We start from the raw sequence: 16,341 nt of genomic DNA on the forward strand, positions 1-16,341 counted from the left end.
ATTTCATACTACGTTTAACCAAATTAGTTCATCTAACTTACAGAAAGATAACAAGTCAGCCACTAATAATGAGCAATCCTGTAGCACTTTAGAGACTAACAAATTTATAAGATCACGAGCTTTTGTAGGTAAGAGCCACTTCTCAAAAAAGTCAGCCACAGTGTGATTTAGTGCGGTAAAGTGGATGGATGGCTTACGGAGCAACTTCGGTCATTTCAGTGCTGGTTTAACTTTCCTTTTATTTTAAATGACAAAGGTATAATGGAAATTTGTTGTTCTGTAGTGGCCATTGAGATCTGTTCCCTCTTGTTAAAATTTCTAAACAGTTTATATTTAGGCTGGTTAGGAAATTGTTATGCTAAATAGTGTCCTTGGACTATCTAGGCCAATATCTTGTTTCCAAAGTAGTCAGTATTAGATGCCTCAGAGGAGGGAACAAGAATCCTGCAGTTGGCAGATAGGGAATAAGGTTCTCCCTCATTGTGATTGTCTGTCCCTGGAGCCATGAGTGTTTTATCCCTTGCAAACTCTTTAGGTGAGATCCTGGTTCCACTAAGTCAGTGGCAAAACTCCCATTGACTTCAATGGGGTCATGATTTTACTTTAAAGGGGTATTTAAAGCAAGTAACTATGGATAGCCTCTAAGGCAGGCATGTCCAGCCCGTGGGCCGCGTGCGTCCCCACAAGATGGTAAACTTTTAACATTATTATGTGATTTATATACATTAACTATGTTATATATTTTATATGTGGCCCAAGACCATTCCTCATCACTCAAGTGTGGCCCAGGCAAGCCAAAAGGTCGGACACCCATGCTCTAAGGTTTTCAAGATGTGTTAAGGCCTGAAATAACATGTTACAAAAACTAATGCATTAATTGCAGGCCTTAACACCTTGGCCGTGTCTACACTAGCCCCAAACTTCGAAATGGCCACGCAAATGGCCATTTCAAAGTTTACTAATGAAGGGCTGAAATGCATATTCAGCGCTTCATTAGCATGCGGGCACCTGCGGCACTACGAAATTGACACACCTCGCCGCCATGCAGCTCATCCCTATGGGGCTCCTTTTTGAAAGGACCCCGCCTACTACAAAGTCCCCTTATTCCCATGAGCAGATGGGAATAAGGGGACTTCGAAGTAGGCGGGGTCCTTTCGAAAAGGAACCCTGTTGGGACGAGCCGCGTGGCAGCGAGGCGTATCAATTTCGAAGTGCCGTGGCCGCCTGCATGCTAATGAGGCGCTGAATATGCATTTCAGCGCTTCATCAGTAAACTTCGAAGTGGCCATTTCAAAGTTTGGGGCTAGTGTAGACGTAGCCCTTGACAGCTGGGGCTGCTGGCCGGGCTTGGTGCACCAGATGGCATCTAGCTGTGGGGCTGCTGGGGTTCCCCCTGGCCAGGGTTCCATGGTTGCAGGGCTGCTGAAGGGGCTCTGTGACCCAGCCAGGTCCCAGCAGTGGGGTTGCAGGGCTCCCTGAGCCCAGCAGGGGTCCTCACAGTAGCCAGTCTTCCACATACACTTCCTGCCAGCAGGGCTCTGACTGGGTCTGGGCTCCGCACAGTGGTGTTCCCCAACCCCAGCTGGCTCCTTGCCCTTGGGACTCCCTAAATCAGGCTGCCAGCAGGGCTCCCTGCCGCCAGCAGGGCTCTGCTGTGCCAGGGACAGCTGGAGCTCTGTGGTCCAGGTTCTCTCTGTTTCAGCAACATCTATTGTTTTGCTGGAGGAGGGATGTTGTTGTATGTAGGAGTTTCATCCTGTATTAGGAAATAGGGACAAATGCACTTATTAACTGTGTGATTAATCATGAATAATTTTTTTAATCCCTTGACAGCCCTGATATCCTTATCTGTGTAAACATCCACTCCTTGTTTGCATCTTGTTAAATTCTGAGCTTCAGGACATTCACTGGTTCACCTTGACAATTTATGTCTACTAATGCAAACCAGTGAAAGTGATGTTACCTGAATTCTTTCAGGGTCTTGACCCTGGTTCATCACCAGCTATAACAGATGTCTTATTTTTTGAATGAATAATACATGCACGATAGTGTTCCTTGACTCAGTCTAGTCAAAAAATGGGATTTCAGTCTCTGCAGTTAATACTGTTTACTGGTTAATATCTCAAATTGACATCAGGGGACGCTTTCTATAGAGCTGATGATAGTCTTCACAAATGAGTAAGTTTGCAAAGATTCTTGCAATGTTCTCTAAAAGCATAGGTGTAGTTTGTCTTTATTGGGGTGGAGGGACAGCTCCAGTCAGGCCAATTAGGCTGTCGGCTGTGTATGTGTAAATCTTCCACTTAACCAGGCTTGCAGTTTTCAGGGGCAATGCACCAAAGTGTTCCCCAAACTGCCCATTCATAAAAATCAGTGGTGTTGGCAGTAGTTTTATGTGATTTGTTGCTTATGGAAATGACCCTTGTACATCAGACAATAAAGCATCCATGTTCTGTTTTTTATTTTATGTGCACATAAGACATTAAAGACACTTAATCCAGGAGCTCTTGTTTTTATACTGAAGAATTGCTTCAATTTTTTTTCACTGGAAGAACTCCTATTGACTTCAGTGGGCTTTGGATCAGGTCCTAAATGACCAACTCCAGTTGCAAACAGTAAATGTCAGAGGGAACATGTTAAAGGGTGGGATTTTCAAAAGGGCTCATCAGTGAACAAATGGCTTCTGGTGACTGCAACTCTTCACTAGGATTCTCAGGGTGGCTTCTTGGAGAATTCAGATCTAATCAGTGACCTGCAAAATCATCTGCATGCAAGGAGGACTAACGTGTTACTAGGCTCACATGTGCTTTTAGAATCTACATTAAGTGAAACTAAATATGATGGCTATAATGCAAATCAGCTAAACCAGCCTGCCCTTGGACCTGGTCTGGTTTTTCTTGTGCTTTCAGAATTTGGCAGTTTTGGGTAAGTAGATGATTTAGGATTTGGCCTTTCTCTAGAGCAATATCTGCTAATCTGCATGTTTTTAATGGAATGTGAATCATCCCATGGAGGTGCAGTTAAGTAAAAAAAATCTTACACTTACTAAAGTCATCTTGAAGTCATTGTGGGACAAAGATGAATGTGTTAAATTCTACTCACTTGGACTCAGATGAATGAAGTGAGCAACACTGGCCACTGATTTTTGTTAAAAATATTATTCTGACTCAACTGTTTGTATTCTCTTCAATCAATGTTTAGGTAAGACAAAACAGGAATAATAGTCTCAGCATAGTCCTATTAATAACAAAACAAAATTTTCATCAATGCTTTTACCTTACTGTAGAAATACATTATTTGTATATAATGTCATATGTTTTCCTATGTGCTCAGCAATAAATAAAATTATTGCTCAAAATACTATGTCTGTCCCAATAAGCTTAAAATCCATTGATACTGCTGGTACAATACAGCAACCCAGCAAAATGACATATCTAGCCATAGAACTTTCTATACTTGGGATCTTTATCTGTAATGACCTATCTAGAAGCAAGCTATCTTTTTCTATACTCCTACCTCTCAATATGTCAAAAGTCTTTTCTCATAAGTAAGCACCAGTCTCAGAAGTAGAACCTTTTTACTGCTGGGGCAAGGGAGATGGAAGTTGAGTTGCACAAGTTCACACTGTACCAAAACTGTAAAAAAATAAATAAATAATGGTCTCAAAAACATGAAAAGCCACTAGCTGAAAAAACTCTGATTTGCTCTGCATGAAAATTTTGATGTTGCAATTTAGGGGACATTATCCTTCAAAAATTATACCCTCTCTGCAATATAGATACTGTGACATTTAGGCTCTGCTAGGATAAATAAGGATGGATGGTGAAGAAACATTCCAGGCATGGATCAATAATAGGAAAGGTATGTGCTGAAAACAGTTCTGTATTCTTTTTAACTTGTGTGTTTGCGAAGATAGTATGGTCATAGAAGAACAGCTGAATACATCCTTCAATACCTCAGTGCTTGGAATACTTCATTCCTAACCTTGGCTCTGGACACTTGTCTTGTTTTAGGAGCTGGGGCAATGGGATGGCCGCTCTGCAACAAATAAAAATCGTAATAAACTGATTTTCAAGTGATGTAGCATTTTTAATATTCACACTTGGCTTTTTGATTAAATTATTTGAAACTGAAGGGAAAGGAAACCCCCATCCAAAATGGTAATATTTACATGTTTAAATTTCATTAACTTGGAATCAAAATTTATTTTTAAAATTTTGGATCACTTTATCAAAAAATTTGAAATGTTTGAATAATATAAAATTATTTAAAAATCAAAGTTGTTTAATTAAAAAATTAACTGAAAATTTGATCAGCCTTATTACCTTATTCATAAAAATTTTATGAAGTCTGATTAAAGGGGCTCCATTTAACCACTGAAATTTCATGGGACTAGAATGATTTCCCTTCAGTGTACAATGGCGTATGGATAATCAAACAGACTGCTTCTAAAGTGCTTGCATTGTGTAGCAGTGTCGGTCTCTGAATAGTAGAGACGCAAGGTAGATGAGGTCGTCTTTTATGGGATCAGCTTCTGTTACTGAGAAACAAAATTCCATAGACTCTAGGGCCAGAAGGCATGGTTGTCATCACTTTATCAGATGTGTTCTGGAAATGCCATAGAACTTTGCCATAATAATTCCTAGACCAGACCTCTCAGAAAAACCTCCAAGCTTGATTTAAAATTTGTCAGTGATGCAGAATACACCATGACCTATGGCAAATTATTCCAATTGTTAGGGGTTTACACAGATCTGAAGAACAGTTCTGTGCACGTTCAAAAGTTTGTTTGTCACCCACAGACATGAAGTGAAGAAATAGCAGCCTAAGAAACAACAAGAATCAACATTTTAATGCTAATTTTCTTGGTCCTTTAAGGTCTGAAGTCATAAGGTCTGGTGCTACCAGAGGAAATCAAGGGTGCAGATGTGAGTGATATTTTATTCCTGGTCACTCTGACCAAAAGTAGCTTTCATAACATTTCCTCTTCCTGGATTAAAAGTATATTTTTCTCCCTCTACAGTACAAATCAAATAACACCCAATCAATACTGCGCATATAAAAAGGGGGTTGCTTAAATAAAGTAATTGATTTATTTTACAGTAAGTACCTTTACAAGTGTGGCAAGGAAGAGGCATTCGTTATATTTGTGCTTTTGTTAACAGGGTTTTATTCTAAAAAATAGAAACAATTTTAGCCTTAGATTCAAGGCACAGTGAAGGAACTGCCCATTGATTTAAATGGGAATTAGATATTTAAGTACTTCTGAGAATTGGGTCCCAGTGATTGGAACTTACTCTGGGAAAGAACATTATGGAATACACATTAGCAAAAACATTAGTGGGGCTAATGATAATAACACAGATGACTGTGAGTCAGGATTCCTACATTCTGTTTCCAGATTTGCTGCAGGTTGAACCTCTCTAGTCCAGCAGCCTTGGGACCTGACCAATGCTGAATAAGAATTTGCCTGACCACAGGAGGTCAATATTGTCTAGCAGCATTATTTTCAATCCTCAGAGACTTCAGGTTCACACTAACATGGTTATACAACTAAGAGTGAAGGATGCACAGGAGCTTTTTGATCACTTTGTTACTTCTGTTCACTGCTTTGGACTCAGACTCACAGTGAGCCTCAAGAAGACAGAAGTTATGTGTCAGCCTATTTGGAAAGAGCCCAGCACTTCAGTGACAACTGCTGCTGGTACAGTCCTTAAGGCTGTTGACAAGTTCTGCCACCTCAGAAGTCCTGTCCTCCAGCATAAAGGTGAATCAAGGTGTATCTGCTCGATTAGTGAAAGTCGGAGCTGTCTTTGGAAAATTGACCAAGCATCTAGCAGGCATTTGTCCTGAATATTCTGCTATACGGACAATATATTGCCACAATGTTTTGAAACTCGATCGGTTCCATATGCTCTGTCTGAGGAAGATTGCCCACATGAAGGGGTGGGACAAAGATTCTTAAGCTGTATGGAGTCACGGGCATAGAATCAATGCTTATGAACAAATTGTTTCACTGGATTGGTCATGGTATGAGGACGGATGATACATGAATACCAAAGATGGTCTCCTATGGCCAGGTTGGTCATGGAAAGCACTCTATCAGTGGTCAGTATAAGTGCTACAAAGACATCTTAAAGGCCAATGTGAAGTCATGTGTCATATCTCCCAATGATCTGGGAACTCTAGTTCAGGACAGATTTTCTTGGTGGCAAACCACTGTACAGGATGTTCATTGCTTTGAGAGTCACCATATCCAAGCACTGAAGGAAAAGTGTAGGATCCAAAAAGAACGTACGCCTGCATTTAGCATTTTTATATGACATCTGTAATCAGCTCTGCCAATCAAGGATTGGTTCAGCTGCTTACCAACAGCGTCCTAGAAGATGACATCCATTGATTGACAGCTCAGTCCAAGAAGAAAAAGCAGCAGCATTACCAAGACTTCCACTGCTCACTGAGCGGTTATAAGACATTTAGGGATAAATTACAGCTAAATAACAGCATAGAACAGTGAGAGTTAGGACTGGTGGCTGTAAACAAACTTTATGGGACCACAGGAAACTTGGCCACATCCCAGATAAATGGTTATCTGGTTAACTAAAATCATGCTGGATTATGGATGTTGCCAGATGAGAGAGTGTTGGACTAGAAAGGTTCAACCTGTACAGATTTGTTTTATGGATAAGTCACTTAGGCTAGAGCCACACTACCACAGGAGATGAACCTGCTCAGGGTCAATCTTCTGGGGTTTCATTTTGTGCATGTGTGAAACAGCACCTCCTGGGGGTCAAAGTTGACCTCAGAGCTCCTTGTGAGCAGTGAGGATTAAGGAAGGTCAACAGGGGAAACACTCCCGTTGACCTTTCTCCATGTAGACAGACATTGAAGTTGACCACTGATAAGTCAATTTTAGCTAGGCAAATGGAGTAGGTAAAATTGCATATTGGCAGTCGACTTCTATGTCTAGTGTAGACATAGCCTTAGACACAGATTTTCAAAAGCGCTCAGGGCTTCATTTTCAAGTGTTTGGCACCTACAATTGGCATTAGACTTTAAAAAAATGCCCCCATTTCAGTTCCTAAAATATGGCCAAATTTTAAAAAATTCTCAGCACGTAGTAAGGAGAGTACTTGAAAATCTGGTCACTTATTTTGAAGTCTAAATGGCTGCTGAGCTCTCTTGAAAAATCTGACCTCAGTAGTCAGTGCTGAACCATTCTGAAAATTGTCCCTAGTTTCTTTGTGACTTTTTGCCCATCTCAAAAATGGTCCCACTCCTGATTGTCTAGAAATATTGTAATACGTAAGTCATTGGCATGTATAGAGGTCTTTGAGGCCTATCTAGGTGGTTAGGTAGTCCACATCCCCATGGTATCTGGAGCAAATAACAATTATGAAAATAAACATCTCCTTCACTTCCCTGTTTGGAGAAGTAAAAATTGAATAGTTAGTTAAGGGATGAGTTTGCTTTAAATTATTAACTGATTTCCATGATCATTGTTTACACTTGGTTCATTGTTTACACTTGGTTCAGAGTGTTGACAGAAAAGTGATGGAGGGCCATATGTTAAATGTACAGTTAAAAATAATTTTCACATTTGAAAGTACAAGGCAACGTGAATGTTTCCTTGTTTATTGGGCTAGAGCTGTTTGAAGTGCTATAGTTAAAAGGCTCAGTCTGACTTTCTATTTTAAAACCTTCTTTCCAAGCATGTATAATATGACTGTCAGACTCCAGGTTGAAATTTATTCCTGAAGTCTTAAATAATGCATTGCTCTGCCGGATGAAATTTGTCCTTCTGCAAAGTGACCAACACAGGTTAGACACTCTTTAGGCCTACCTTGGGCCTATAAGAACACAAAGATTTTATACATAGCCCTTAGCACAGAGATCGCTTTCACCTTGGTATGATTATTCACCCTTGTTTAGCAGCTAAGCAAAGTGTAGTTTAGATAAAAATACATAATGCTCTGACTGTGAGTACTTGGGAACAGGCATAAACAAACAGGAACAAGAGTGGTGAGAGTTTCTATAACTTTTAAAATTTTCAAGTACATTTTCCCATAAATATTTAACTTAATAAAGTTAAATGAAGACCAGCTTGAGCAGTATCTTCAACACTGATGCATTTGCAGTAAGCCAGTGGTTGACTTCTTGTTTGGTGTCTTCGGTTGGTGTCTGATGGAACTTTATACTGTTACTATACTGTTGCTGTGTGCATCAGTGTCCCTGTTGCACTAGAGTTAGATGTTAATGACAGTGAGCGCTTACAGTTATGGGAGTGATAAATATAAAACTCTAAGGAATTCTGTGAGAGCATTTTAATCCAAACACATCAAACTAATTGAACAATGAATGCCTTGAAAAGGGAGTTCACCTATAATACGTGAAATATGTATGGTTCTATATAACAGCTCTCAAGGATTCTGGTATGACTCTAAAATGAGCTGTAACTCATTCCTTACAAAACAAAATCTATGCTAATGATTACACTGAGCACATATTTTCCCCCAAGTACTACATTTCAATAAACTGGTTAAACATTTTTTTTACAGTCTGAAATGTATCCAGCATTACTTGGGTCCAAAGGACAGTGATTTTTTTAAATTTAAATAAAAGGAAAATGTACACACTTTATTTAAATGTTTGTATGTTTCAAAACCACACCACAGCCCTTGTCCTGTGGCTCTCCTCACCCCTCTAACTCTGACTCCTGCACTCTCTACCAAAGCCAAAGTGAGGAATGTAGCAAACTGTGCACTTTCCCCTCACTCCCTGACAGTGATGAAGGGGAGCAGCAAGCAACAAATCTGGGAGTTGGGGAGCTTCAGCCCCCACTAGGCCAGCATTGTTCCCTGTAAGATGAATGCTTGGGCAGCCGCCCAGGAGAGATTCAGATGTCACCCAGCTGATTAGCAGAGCAGCTGCAGCCTGCACCATGTGTTTCCAGTGGTAGTGTACATCTGCACATGCATTGGTGCACATAACATTTATTTCACCCAGGGATGGAAAAAATTAATAGGAACACTGTCTTCTGGCACAACCAAGTCCTGATCTTGCTTTATGTTATTGTAAGAAGAAGGTGTACACCAAATTTGATAGTCCTAGCTCTTACCATTTAGTAAAAGTTCTTGAACAAATAGGCAAACTCCCTGACATATACATTAGATGGAAAGTTTCACTTGTAATTTCTTAGAAAAGATCACTTCCTGTCCCACACTCTTATTGATGTTGATGGGAGCACCACGTGGTGAATGTTGTGGGTGGGGGTAGGCCAAGAGGAGGTGATTCTTTGCTGCTGCTACTGCCTATCCCATTGGCTGCCCCTTGTTACAGATAATCCTTCCTCTCCCAGGTTGAGCAGGGAGGGGAGATCTTTGGGCCTAGCAGGTTTGGGGGGGTCCTTGGGCCAAGTGGGGTTTTGGGGGAGGGTGGTGCAGGCTGAGCTGTGGTGGTGTGGTGAATATTCAGGCCAAGCAGGGGCGAGGGAGATTGGGGCATTGGAGGGGGGGCCCAAACTGAGCAAGGTGGGGTGAGAGGGTCCTTGGGCCAAACTGGGAGGTGGGGGGTTAAGGCTGAGCACAGGATGGGGGATCTTTGGGCCTACGAGGGGTGGGGTGGATGGGACAGAGGGGCTGAGCCAGGGGTGGCTGGAGAGGAGTGGGGGGCAAGGCCAGCTCAAGAGCCAGGACTAGGGGGAAAAGGGCAGGGCCCACTGCGTGTGTGTGGAGGGGATTGTCCATATTTACAAGAAAAGCAGCCCCACCCCCGAAATTCCTGCATATGGGCCTGCTCCTCTCCCAAAGACATATATAACTGATGGACAGCCCCAAAGCATGTTGGAAACCATCAGGACAAAAAGTGCAATGCCAATCTAGCATTGAATATTGTTGAAACAAATTCTGTTCAGGGCCTTAGTCCCTACCTATTGCTATGGAAACAGACAACCTAGAATTTACCTGACCCTTTTGCAGAGGATTTCACCGAATTATGGGGATACACCTCTCACAGAGTTGGAAGGGACCTCAGGAGGTCATCAAGTCCTGTCCCCTGCCCTCATGGCAAGACCAAGCACCATCCTTTTTTTTCAGATCTATTTGCTCCAGATCTCTAAATGGCCCTTTCAAGGAGTGGGCTCACAACGCTGGGTTTAGCAGGCTATTGCTCAAACCACTGAGCTATCCCAACTTCAGCATTAACACCACAGTATGCAGCAGAGCATCCATCACTCCAAGCAGCAACTGTGCAGCCAAAATGGGCTGTGATGCACCACCCTAATATAAATATTGACACCCTGCTTCCTAAAAGGTGTACTCCACATTCAGGACAGGCGAAATGTAAATGCTCTTCTTGTCTGCTCAGTAGGTACGTGGGGCTCATTATTCCCTGGGCCTTTCTACTCCCCTTCGCTCCTGTTTCCTGCTACTGCATGTAAAGGTCACTATCAAGAAAGGAAGTAGGAGGTCCAGGATCCTTCTGGGGGGATGCAGTTGCAGTGGTTCTTAACTGTTCCCATACTGGCATCCTCCCCCCCAGTAACTTTTCCATGGAAAGCCTCATCCCTCACCTTTGCAGGGAGGAAAGCTGTGCAGTACTGGGGTCTCTGAAGCCTGGCTGAGAATCCCCCTGCCCAGTCACTAATTTCAGGGGCCTCCTTTGAGCTCATTGTGGTTTCCCTCAGGAACCCCAGCCCAGCACCATCCCAGAAGTCATACAAATACTTACCTTCCCGTACCTACAGCACCTACTGCTCAGCAAGGGGCCCTGGGAGCCAGGCCCAACGGGATGTTCATCTAGCCTGGTGTTCCCTGGAAGCTGAGCGCTTGGGCAGCTGCCCAGGAGACAGCCAGGTGCCACCCCCGGGATTAGTGCAAAGGGGTGGTGCACGTCCCCCGGTGCACACCATAAAACTTATTCTGCACATGGATAAAAAAAATAGGGGGGACCCTGATCCAGCCAACTTGGGCACAGGGCTGTACCTCAGCCTGGCTCTTTACTTACTCCCTTCGGTGCTGCGGGGCTCAGCTCCCTGCCGGGGGAGGGGGGTTCCCCCAGGGAATCCCGGGGCGCAGCCCCTCCAGGGCCGGGCCGGAAGATCTCCTTTGCACTTCAGGCAGCCGGCCGCTAGGAAGCCGCCGGGCTCGCGTTTCCCTCTCGTGCTGGAGCCGGAGCCGAGCCCCGGCCATTTCTGAGGCGCCCCCTCCCCCGCCCCTGAGCTGCGCGTGGAGCTCGGCGCCCAACGGCCGGGCAGCTCGCGCGCGCCTGGCCGCCAACGACTCCCTGGCGGCGGGGCAGCGCCCGCCCCCGCAACCCCCCACTCCGGCGGCGGGAGCCCGGGGAGTCGCCGCCGCGGCAGCCGGGTAAGCGAGGCAGGCAATGCCCGGCGCGGGCGGGAACTGGGGGTTGGGGGGGAGCCTTTGTGCGGCCGGGGCTGCCCCCATGCCAGGGCAGTGCCGAGGCGGGCAGCGGCCCTGGGCTGTCGCGCGGGGAGGGGGGATTTACCAGGCTGGCCCCGCCTGGCTGGGGTGGGGGAGGGGGCACTTTTCCCTGCCTCCCCTCTGGCCACATCCCCCTCCCCCAGCTGGCTCCAGGCGGGAGCATTTCCCCCCTCCTGCCCAGAGGCGCCCTCTGGGGCGGGGTTGTCGGGGCCGGGCGGCCGCCCACGCCGGGAGAGGCGGCGTGTGGAGAACCCCGCGCGGCTTTGCCTTTCTCCTTGCAAGCGGGCGGCTTTCCCCCACCTCCACCCACATCCTCTGGAGCCTGCTCCTCAAGGTTAGCTCGGCTTTATGTGCAGGTTCTTCCTTGGCTGTGTTTCTCCTTTGCCTGCTCCCTCGGCCTTTGTGTTCGAAATCTGTGTCCCCCCCTCTAAGATTATCCACCCCCCTTCCTCCCCCCCAAAAAAAAAGTTGAATGGGTGGAAATCAGTGGAGCAGGGTTTGGTGTTTTGGCCGCTCTGTAGCTTTATAACTCGGGCTGTTTGTGTTCACTGATGGCAGAAGAGGGATGAGAGTGTTTAAGGAGGGGAAGAAATTGCTGTGTTGTTCATTGTTGATGTGTCTTAAAACAGGCTGACTTACGTCCATTAAAATTAACTGATTGAGAAATCTGTGTGTTTTCTATAACCTGGGACCTATAGTTTGCTCACGGGGTTTTGGGATGATTGCACTTTGTTAAATACAGGAGTTCAGACGTACCCTCTGGCAAAGTAACTTACTCATATTGTGTTTGTTTTAGAGCTGTAGTTTTATGGCCCAAATAGTTTCTAATAGCCTGAATCACCCTAAGCCAATCAGAATGCTGCGTTTTGGTACCAGGTGCTGTTGAACGTTTTGACTGTCAGTGACACATCATTAAAATGTATGCTAGGTAGGCTATAAATAAAGGAATTGCTATAGGATAAATGTGTGTCACGCTAAAAACATATGCTCAAGATGCAGTCAAAATCTTTTTATAAGTTACTTTGTTTTTGCCATGGTGTTTAGTAAGTGATACGAAACCATTATTGTGCAATGTAATGGTATTCCGTAGTTCTAGCTCAATGGAATTGTTTTCATCCAATCAGGTCACTGGATGGTTGATCTATCTATCTGGATTCAAAACCAAAATTCCAGTAACTAAAGTATGAGGTATTCAGGGGAAAAATACAGCGGAAGTCTTGTAGTAGATAGGTGAAGATAGTGTTTAGCTTCAGTCCACAGGTACTGAATTTGCATTTTGTACATTTCTGTGTACTGAAACTGTTTGGGATTTTGGTAATAGCTCTTTTCCATCTATGTTAATTTATCTATCCCTTCACTGCCTGCAGAGGATTGTTTTTCTATGGTATCTTACCGAGTGACTTCTAGATTTGTTTTCAGATCCCCTGTGTGAGTAGTTACACTGAGGCCATGTGACTATTCACATGACTAAGGTAGGCAGGGTAGGGTCCTAGATCACAGGTAGATTTCAGGGTGGGTGTAATTTTAATATGCATGCATGGGAAAAGTTTCTTTTTGACAGACTGAGCTACAGGAGTCTCTTCTCTCAGATGAGTGAAATTTGTCTAAAATGCTGATAGTTTACCTAGTACCATACAAAACACAAAGTAGAGAAAGTTCCTACCTGTAAGGAGTTAGCAGTCTAATCAAGAGAGTCAGAATAGACAGAGTGCACTGAGAAGCTCAGAGGGGTATAAGAACGGTTAGGATGTTTATATCCTGCAGTGGTCTACAATACACTGTAGTGCTTGGGATTGGCACACTAATTGTTCTTGGCAGTTGGCACTCACTGCATTGCTGTTTGTTTGAAGCAGTTAGTGCCCCCTACATGTTTGTCTTCATTCATTTTTGCCTAATCTAAAACAAAAGAAAAAAATCAGCACTGTAAATTCTTCTGATAGTAACTGTACTCATGGCATGACCTGTGTCTTCCTCTGTATTTTGATAGAACCTGGCATAGTGGGCCCTGATCATGATTAGGGCCTTCCATTGATGCTCATATATTGAATAATTTTTCACATCTGGAGTTTGGCTGCTGCTGCTTTTCAGCTTCCGCAGGGTCTGAAATTGCAAAGTACGTCCTACCTTTCTATCCCATCCTCCCAAAACCTTTTTTCTCTGATGGAAGTGCTGGGCATATTACATTCAGCTGTATACAAGTAGCTTAGCTGTACTTCTTGGGCCAGCTCATATCAGCATCCACTACCAGTCTCCAGCAGGTGATGAAGGCATTGGTTGCTCAAACAACAGTAGTGATGGAACAAGGTATAAATGTAGACTAGAAGGCAGAAAGTCTACTAGCAGTCATCGCACTCTTGCCTTCTGTTACAGCTGTCTCTTTCCCCTTTGACAAGGAGCATGGGAGGGGTCAGTGTCTGGGGTCTAAGTCATTGCAGGGGGTGTTGATTTTAATTGCCTCCAGTTTGATCTTTGTCTCTCTCTTGCTACAGGAGAACTCTGTCTGCTGAACTGAGAATTTTATATGCTTATCTTTAATCTGAATAGAAGGTTCTAGCAGGTGTCAGTACTTAGAAGTGATAACCTTTAATACTAGAATGTGGGAATGATGCACTTCTCAATAACAGTCGCTGGGTGTGCTGTCCTCCCCTGTGTTCCCAGGTCAGTAGGGTGCAAATGTTTGGAGAACAGAAAAATTCTCTAATTGCAGGCAGAGCTGGTAGTAATAAATTCTGGTAATGCTGCTTGACATTTCCCTATAGCACACCCCTTTTTCAGTTGTTTATAGCTTTTCCAAACTTTAGCTGTTTGGGTTCCTGCTTCTGGCTCATTTTGAGAAAATTTCAGCCACAACATTCTAGGTTTTTCCAAGAGTGAGGCTAAGGGAATATATGTGGTTTTGCCTATGCTAAAAAATGTTTACTTCAATCAGCTCTAGTGTTCTGATACTATGGAGCAGCATCTTGAAATTTGGCAGGGGGCTGAGGAGGGGGGTTGGCTTGTGTATCATGGATGTGCCTTTTACCATCTTTGTGAAAATCCACTGACCTAAATTTGTCCAAGTTCTTACACAGAGATTTTGATATTAGTGGCTAAAATCTCAGAAGATTCCATATTTACTGAACATGGTGGAGCTTTTTGCAGCTTGTGTGTGTGACTGAACAGTGCATGCTCCATTCCTGGAGGTTGTCTGAACATGCTCCAGCTAAGGCCTAAAGGCAAAGCCAGACTGTCCCTGTATTGGCTGGCTGCTCCCAGTTCCAGTGGGTCCAGCCTTTCCACTGAAGCTGGGTGGGGCTGAACCTGAGAACTGAGAGCAAGGAGCCTGTCTCTCCTGTGCCCTCTCTGACACTTCAGACATGTGAATTAGGAAGCTATGGGAGTCAAACGCAAAGGGGCAAAAGCAGTGCTAGTGAGTAAGGAAAGGAGTTGATTGGATTAAGGAGTGTGGAACTGGAGGAGAGGTAAGAGATATAAAGAGGGAAGGCTGGCACTGGAATCCAGTGAGGAAGATGAGGAGGAGGGGACTTCAGTGCTTGTGGGAATTTGAGAAAAAAAGTGAGGGATCTGTCTCAATCTGGGAGCAGCAGCTTTGCTACAACGGTCTTTAAAGTGCACTTTTCAGTAATCCTCAGATTGACTCTTAATGCTTGTGGTTTTTCTTAATGTTTGGCCAGGTTTTTGACTCTTTGTCGACTCTTCCTACCTGACAGAGTCACACTTTAAATGCTGCTGAGAGCCAGTTGGCTGTTAGTAATGCTGAGATCAGACAGCTGGAGGAAGGGATGAGACTGGGACTGGCTGGACAAAGAGAATGGGACTAGGAACTAGTAATGGGCACATAGACTGGTGGGTAAGCTGACAAGGAGGTGGGCTGTGGGGAGAAAACTGGGACTGGTTGGGTGGAGAGACTGGGATGTGGAGCCAAGGAAGGAGAAGCCGGGAAGGTCATTGAAGGGGAGACTGACATTTGATGGTGAACCCAGACTGGGAGCATTAGGAGTTGAGACCAGGTAAGAGAAAATAAGATAACTATAGCTCTTATGTCAGCAAATACCCGAGAAACCACTTGGCAAAGTGTGTACAGTAAACCCTCGAAATACACAACTTCAAGTTATGCATAACTCACTTTAATGAGAGTTAAATACAACTTGAACACGCACTGCAGCTGTCAGCCTGCCTGGCTGCTCGCAGCTGTGGGAAGCTAGGAGTCCCTTCTCCGTGACTTCCCCAAGCCCTCTGGTTGTCAGCCTGACAGCAGCGTGACAGCAGGAGTGCGGGGAGGAGGCAGGGAGAAACAGCCAGGAAAGTGACCAGGGAGGGTTAGTGCAAGCAGTGAGGAGTTGTGAACCAAGCAGCAGTCTGGCTCCCAGCTCCCCTCTGCTTGCAGAGCTGGGAAACTGACCAGGGCTCTAAGGAGTGGAGGGGAGCAGGGAGACAGGATTCTGCCTGGTTCCCAGCTCCCTGCTGCTTGAGGGACCCAGCTCATGGGTGGTCAATTTCCCAGGTCCCCCACCAGGTGAGGAACTGGAAACCAAGTAGCAGCCTGGTTCCCAGCTGCCCTGTGCTGGCTGGAAGCAGGATACTGACTAGCTGTGAGCTGGTCAGTTTCCCTGGTCCTGCAATTGGCAGGGAGCTGGGAACCACCCTGCTGCTGTGTTCCATCTCCCCCTCCTTGCTGGACACAGGAAACTGACCAGCACATGGCTGGTCAGTTTCCTGGGTCCTGCAAATGGCAGGGAAAAGGAACCAGGCTGCCCCCTGGTTCCCAGCTCCCTACCACTCTGGGAGCCAGGAAACTGACTAAGGTGGTCTGGTCAGTTTCCCAGCTCCTGCAAGTCCAGGGAAACCAGGAACCAGGCTACAGCCTGATTCCCGTCTCCCCCGTGCAACTTGTGCAAAG

At 44.8% G+C, this 16,341-nt stretch overlaps 1 protein-coding gene across 10 annotated transcripts in view; it reads left to right on the plus strand.

The window, feature by feature from the left end:
* The first annotated feature begins 11,170 nt into the window (after window positions 1-11,170).
* CUEDC1 (CUE domain containing 1) overlaps window positions 11,171-16,341 on the plus strand; it is a 156,648-nt gene continuing 151,477 nt past the window's right edge. For 5 of the 10 annotated variants that reach the window (XM_075013356.1, XM_075013353.1, XM_075013355.1 and 2 more), the window contains exon 1: window positions 11,173-11,363. The gene's annotated coding sequence lies outside the window, so the exon portion shown is untranslated. Of the gene's footprint in view, window positions 11,364-11,617; window positions 11,776-16,341 lie in introns of those variants that run through there. The other 5 variants (XM_075013358.1, XM_075013352.1, XM_075013361.1 and 2 more) reach the window with 3 other exon arrangements.

The sequence above is a fragment of the Carettochelys insculpta genome, chromosome 19 (genome assembly GCF_033958435.1).
Source record: "Carettochelys insculpta isolate YL-2023 chromosome 19, ASM3395843v1, whole genome shotgun sequence".
NCBI classification, from domain to species: domain Eukaryota; kingdom Metazoa; phylum Chordata; order Testudines; family Carettochelyidae; genus Carettochelys; species Carettochelys insculpta.